Genomic DNA, 6,645 nt, shown 5'->3' with positions numbered 1-6,645 from the left:
TTAAACCAGGAATGACTTAAACCATAAACGACAGTTTAGGTTAACTGAGGCCAGACTTTTCATTAAATGTTGGTATCCTTTCTGGAATATCATCTAGGTCTTTTTAAAGATGCTATAATCAATGTTTATTCTAACAATGAATCAAATGACCCTGCAGTTCCACTTCATTTCTTTGAAGCATTTTAGTATCTTTTAGCTCAGTGTTTTGGTTCATTCCCACTGCGCTGTCCAGCACCAAACAGTAGACTGCTGGGGAATATAGAAGAGAATTGAGCGTCTATTGAGACAGGTATTTCCCCTGGGAGTTGGAGGTGACCAAAACAGACTTAAACATAAAGTGAATATTGGACATTAGATGGCCAGGAATACTGCATCTGCCAGTGTTGTGTTGATAGCTTGTTTCTGCTGCACCTAAGTACACATTCGTAGACTCCTGCTCTTGAAATCAGAAACAGTAATTAATTTTGTTCACTGTGACAGGAGTGGGCTGTGGTTGGGATCCTCAGTCAAAGGACACCCCCTCCTAATGTTAGTAAGTGCTGCTTAACTATCAGATGATAAGGGTTTTCTTAAGATCAGTATGAACGCCCACTAAAACATCTCTTCTCTAAATTGCTTCTGACTTTGTGGAGCGTAATGAAATAGCAATTTACTCGAGAAAATAAGTTATATTTTAATGCCAACGGAAGAAGCAGGAACTCCATGCACACCTGATTAAATTGTTTTTTATCATAGAGAAAAATAGATTGTGGCTGTTGTTTGAATAAAGGATTTATCTGCATGTTGTTATACTTCCTCAAATGGTCACTTTTAGAAATGAAAACTTAGTAGTAAGTTTTCCAATGTTGCTTGGTTCTTGCAGGTGGCTGATAAAGTGAAGAGGGAATGCTGCGAGGGTATGTTGGTTAAGGGGAGACGTTGCCCACCTCACACCTTCAGCCTACCGCCTTCTGCGCAGTAAGCAGCTCCAGCAGCTCCAGCAGCTCTTTGGAATCAGCAGGACAGCTATTACTGCCTGTGAGTATTATTGCACTACCCAATTATGAGATATTCCTGCTGATCAGCACACATAATTTGAGTTCTAACATGGTTTCTAACATCAATCCACTGACATGCATTGATTTTGCAGACCTTGTCTGACACATTTTGAAACAATACAACAATTAGCACAGTTATGGGAAGTATGGAGAAAACAACATGACACCAACTGGCATGGAAAAGTGTGAGGTTGCTATCAACCTAGGCTTAACAATGCCGACTCATCTCACAGCGGTCACAAAAGACATTTCAAGTGTTGAAACATCTGATCCTCTCATCTCACCGGAGTTCATTTGTTTAAATCAAGATCACTGCACCATACATGTCAACCAACACATCCCTTAGAATGCATGAACTTATAGATGGACTTTAGGTGCTTCTAAAGCAGATGTTTGAGGCATTTCAAAACAGTAATTAGTGACTATTTTACAGGGTTTTCTTCTTGGGTCATGTGTGGGGTTAGGTGTAGACAACACAAGCACTTTGGGTAAGTTTAGGGGACAAAATATGGTTTTGGTTAAATGTTAAAACAGTAAACATATTGTGTCTCATGCTTCAAGTCACTGTGGACAGTTTTAAACCAAGACTACTTCATTCGATACCCATCGTGAATGGAAGCATCTTGGCACGCTTACCTGCCGACTCCATAAAATACACTACACTCGATTTTACCACACCAACCAGATTGTATGGGTTGTAGCTGCTACAACAGTGGGCAAATCACACGTCGCATTAATTTGAAGAATGCTTGCGGTGATTGGCTATAAGCAAAACCATACAAATAGTTATTGTTTTCCAGATATGGGTACAAAAAAGATCAAAAGCAAGTAACGTTTGACTGGAGAAAATTATACCTGGTACTGGGTTATTTTGGCCAATACCTACCCCTAATCAACACTTTTGCAACTTGGCAGATACATGAATTAAAAAAGTTTCCTTATTACGTTTTCTTCAAAACATATTTCCTGTTGTAAGTTATATAAATGTATTTTCTGAGAGACAGAGTTGATTTTACCATAATACTCCCCCACTGTAGTTAGTGTTGAATGACCGTTGTGGCAAAAGCTTTCAGAGTGTTTTAATCTATGTCTGTGAGCCCCTGCATTTAAAGTGGACCTTTTATTTGGCTTTATTTGATTTATTAAATTATGTGCTAAACATAACATGAATTAACTTCTTTTCACTGTGTTTGCTGTAGTGTCACACATTCTCTTCCACTTGCCTTTTAAGTTGTTTTGCCTAATCAAGAGCAGAACATTTTATTTATAGCTGGTCAATAAGAAAAACATTCTCTGCAATGCAATCATCTGGTCTCAATTTGATAAGCATTAGACCAGTAACACTTTATGACAACACAAAGATGAAATATTAATCAGCACTGAAGTGGTTTTCACAACCCCTTGTATACAATAGTTTTAACTATGGAAAATTAGAATTTTACCATGAATGAGTCTTTCTGAGTTCAATTGGTATGATTACCAATTATTCATGTCAGATAATATAGAGGTGGTATGCAATTCCTTGATTGCAGAAGAAAGGTTAGACTGCTGACCTCTTTAATGTGCATAACCCTGGAAGAGCAGCTGTAGAATTATGGTCATTATCATCAAAAAATGTACTATTTCACATGGACGTGGATAGAAGGAGAGAGATAAAGGATGAGAAAAAATAATATGAGGTTGAGTATGAAAACAGATATATTTTCAGATTTAGATATCGTCGTCATTCAACGCATTCTCATGAATGGGTTCATATGATATCGTACGAAAAGTTATGCACACTAAAACGTATGATATTATACGAAAACTAGGAGACCTCCGAAGTTGCTAGCTGTTTAAGCCGCTACAGAGCTTCGTGCCACAGAAGTACAGTTTAGTCACCACATAATTCCATATGCCTGCCTGTCTCTTTCGATATTGCACTCGCTATTAGGCACCAGCGATCCATTTTTATAGGTTCAGATTCACTTTTCCTCATTGTCCTACTTTTACTAAGCCATTGTATAATTCCACCTCTTCTGATGACTCTACCTCATATTAGCTCTCGATTCCCTAACTACAATTGATTTTCTTTCACTGCAGATGACCAGGATATTGACTGAAACTTTTTCCATGACAGCCTGTCTTGGGTTTGACTCTATGACATGTGTTAGGTTTGACTCTATGACAGCTAAAATGGAAGAAAAAGCTACAGAGAAAAAAATGAAAAGAGATCTATTAGGTTAGTGCACCTCAATATATAATATGTCCAGTAGACTGTAGCTATCTCCCAGCGGACAACCAGACATCTCTGCTTTTCAAGGGATGAGCATTACAGGAAGTGCCATCACTTTAGCTCCTCTGTGTCAATTGCTCCAAAATGGCCAATTTCCTGTCTAGGATGTGTGTTTTCACATTTTTATCATCCCCTGCCGTAGTTATCTAGTTGCACTTAGGGCCATCATTCATCGATGCTGCGCTGAGAGGAAGCCGATGTGCAGTAAAACTGACGGACGGCCTTCCGCATGACTGAAGATGTATGAAACATGCAGGCGAGCTAGTGGGGCTTTTCTTTATTGTATTTTCAGCGCCACCATAAGGTGCCAACATGGAAAATAGCATAGGATACCATGCCTCTGACTGGATTGAGTTTAAAGCTTCCTGATGTTTTTTATTTGTTTGTTTGTCTTTATTAGTCTTACTAATATTGAAACCCACTGTGACTTTACAGTCATTTTACAACCAAATATATGGTAGTTATTTTATCAACAGTCTAAAATTAGAAGAGGTATTTTAGATTGCATTTATTCATCTGGCAGACACTTTTGTCTAAAGTGGCTTACACATAAATTACAGAAGATGATTTTAACCTGTTATTATTGGAGAAGAATTGATGGATCAACACCTCTGAAATGAAAACAGATAAAGCTGCATGTTTGGAGCGTGCAACTATCTCGTCACCTCATTATATACAATATGAGAGACTCATTTCTGCAGTGTCATTGTGTAATTTGTGCGTTTTTCATTATTTGCTTATTATACTTCATTTCAGAAGCCACCTCAGGATGGAAGTGGTGTTTTTTCCATTTTGCGCAAAATAGTCCACACATCAGTCTCTCTTTTAATCTTTCAGTCTATGTATTTTACCAATCTGTGTTTCAGGCTAAGGGTTCCTCTTGACCTATCGCGCAAAACTGGTCTGTACTGTATCCTTGACAATAAATTGAAAGTTGTAAATGGCTTTGAATTATCAAGGCCAAATAGAATTAAATGTTTTTTAAATAAACATCTTGGAGCACCAGAAACTCGCTCCTCTAAAACCTTCACTCAAATCCCTGTTATCCTCTTTTATTTCCTACACAAAAAACACTCAACAAGCCATCTAGTTGTATACCAATGGACGCATAGTTAAATAATGATCAAAAATGCCAAAATAATCTCCTAATATATATAAACGTATGGAGGCCTAAGCTGTCAGTTCTATTCTTCTACATCAGGATAAAACATAAAAAAGCTTGTGTACTGTGCCCTAAGAGAGGAGATTATACTGTATATTCTGCTGCAAAGGATAACTGCCATGTACAGCATCAGAAAATGGTTCATCATTTGCATAAGAACAATGAAGGGACACCTCTCAGCGAGCTCTAATGAGAAATGTTCTTGTTCGATAGCTTGCACTCCACGTTGCATACAAACCCATCACAACTTGACCTTTGAATCAAGAACATGACCATTATCCACTGTGAGAACCTGCATCCATGTCGACAAGACAGAAGAGGAATGTTCTATGAAGTAAAACATCCTGAGATGCAATGAAATGCCATTTAGTTAATGGTTGTGAGTCACTGTGCTCTTAAATTTTGCTTTTTAGGGCTGAGAAATATGCATGAATTCACTTTACTTTATGAGGTCTGTGTATCAGATTCCTTAAGGAAAGCTAACGTCCTTATTCAGGCTGTGCTGGAAAATTAACTCCTGCATCTTCTTGTTTTTATCACAGTGGCTGCATTTCAAACATGCTGTCCTGTCAATTTTCAACTCCATGATGTATCTGTGCACATCATTAGACATCCTGACTGTATTTGATTGATCTGGAATTCATGCATTACTCCTGAAGGAACGATTTCCGAAGCTGCCTGTTTTATTTTCAGCACCTCCAATATAAATGGTTTCTCACGATTTGGGGCAGTGCATCGTTTCTTTGTTCAATTAGAAACAATTTCCCCTCAGTAGGACCCTTTAGTTTTCAATACAAGTTGTCAAAAGTAGATAATTTTGTTCAGATTTAACCAAAGGATATCTTCTCACCAACCGTTTAAAATCAAATAAGCTAAACTGGAATCTTCATTGATATTTTTGGAGAATCCATGTAAGCTCTGTCTGAGCTCTCAGAACAAAATACTTCACAAGATATTCCTGCCTGGACTCACATTCAAAGCTGTTTTGACAAATAACAATTTTGACAGAGAACTCTCAAAATGTTCTCGCAAAGTGTATTTTGAAACACTTGATGAGGAAACAAATAGGGCTGTGCAATTAATCAAATTTTGATTGTGACTACGATTTTGGCTTTATTGATCACAAAAGCAAAGTAATAAAAAAACTGTATTTTGTATATTATTTACATTTTCCAACTAAACACTTATTTTGTCTTGTGTTCTGAATAAAAGAAAAAGTTCAAACGGGAAAAGTATTGAGGGAAATTACACAGTTCAAGGTGTTTTTAGAGTCCTGAGCAGTGTTCTTTCCTTAGCAATGTGTCGATGTCTGTATTTTTTTTAACACCCTATCAGTATTGTATGTATTGTCATTTCCATTTATTTTCAATCACAAAATACACTATAATTCTTTCAGCTTCACAAAGTCATGACATCTCTAGCAGCATAATAGCATCTCAGAACCAGAGCAAACAGTCAAAAAAAATGCCAGTGGACAAACTCTAACACTTGTAGAATACTTCCAGAACGTGCAATGATTTTTCTCCAACTGCACTGGAAATGAAATAGTACATTTTTGAGACAATGTGTAATTAGCCCTTGGCTGCAGTTTACTCTGTACTACCACTACTACTACTGTTTTTATGGTATAATAGCTTCTGTCATTGACATACAATGGATGTTTGCAAAGCTGTACAAGACTAGTATTTTATTGCTAGAAACTGAATTGGTTTGACTCTTTCAAGTAATAACTTTTTCCCACTCTGTGGTGGTCATTTTGGGCAGTTATCTCAGACAGCAGCTGCTAGATTGAGCAGAGTTTTTGTTTGCTGTTATATTGTTATATATATATTTCAAAGAAAGATCCCTCTTATGTCATGCTCTTTTTCAAATATCTCACCACTTGTGCTTTGTACCCACTGGTGTATTCAGTTGACTTGACCGATGGATGAGGCATTTGTTTATCATAAAGTACTGCTCTCCAGTGTTTGGGTTGTATTAAAGGTTGTCAATGCACAAAATGCAAGCATGTTAGCAAAGGTCCTGCATCTCTTTCATTTAACACACAAAAGAAACTTTTAACTCTAACCTCAGTAACAAATTGAAATCTTCCATTCATGACCTTGCATTAAATATACCAGGGTTGACAGTGTTTACTCCTGTTGCACTATTCTAGCTGCAGAGCTTCAGCG

At 37.3% G+C, this 6,645-nt stretch overlaps 1 protein-coding gene across 1 annotated transcript in view; it reads left to right on the top strand.

Annotated features, from left to right (window-relative positions):
* Window positions 1-948: 948 nt before the first annotated feature.
* The window catches only part of lingo1a (leucine rich repeat and Ig domain containing 1a), a 62,262-nt gene continuing 56,565 nt past the window's right edge, over window positions 949-6,645 (top strand). Inside the window, exon 1 of the mRNA XM_028586504.1 lies at window positions 949-1,017. The gene's annotated coding sequence lies outside the window, so the exon portion shown is untranslated. The remainder of the gene's footprint in view (window positions 1,018-6,645) is intronic.

This window comes from Perca flavescens, chromosome 8, assembly GCF_004354835.1.
Source record: "Perca flavescens isolate YP-PL-M2 chromosome 8, PFLA_1.0, whole genome shotgun sequence".
Classification (NCBI taxonomy): Eukaryota; Metazoa; Chordata; class Actinopteri; order Perciformes; family Percidae; genus Perca; species Perca flavescens.
Note: the sequence above shows the minus strand (reverse complement) of the source record. Positions and strands in the feature narration are given on the sequence as shown.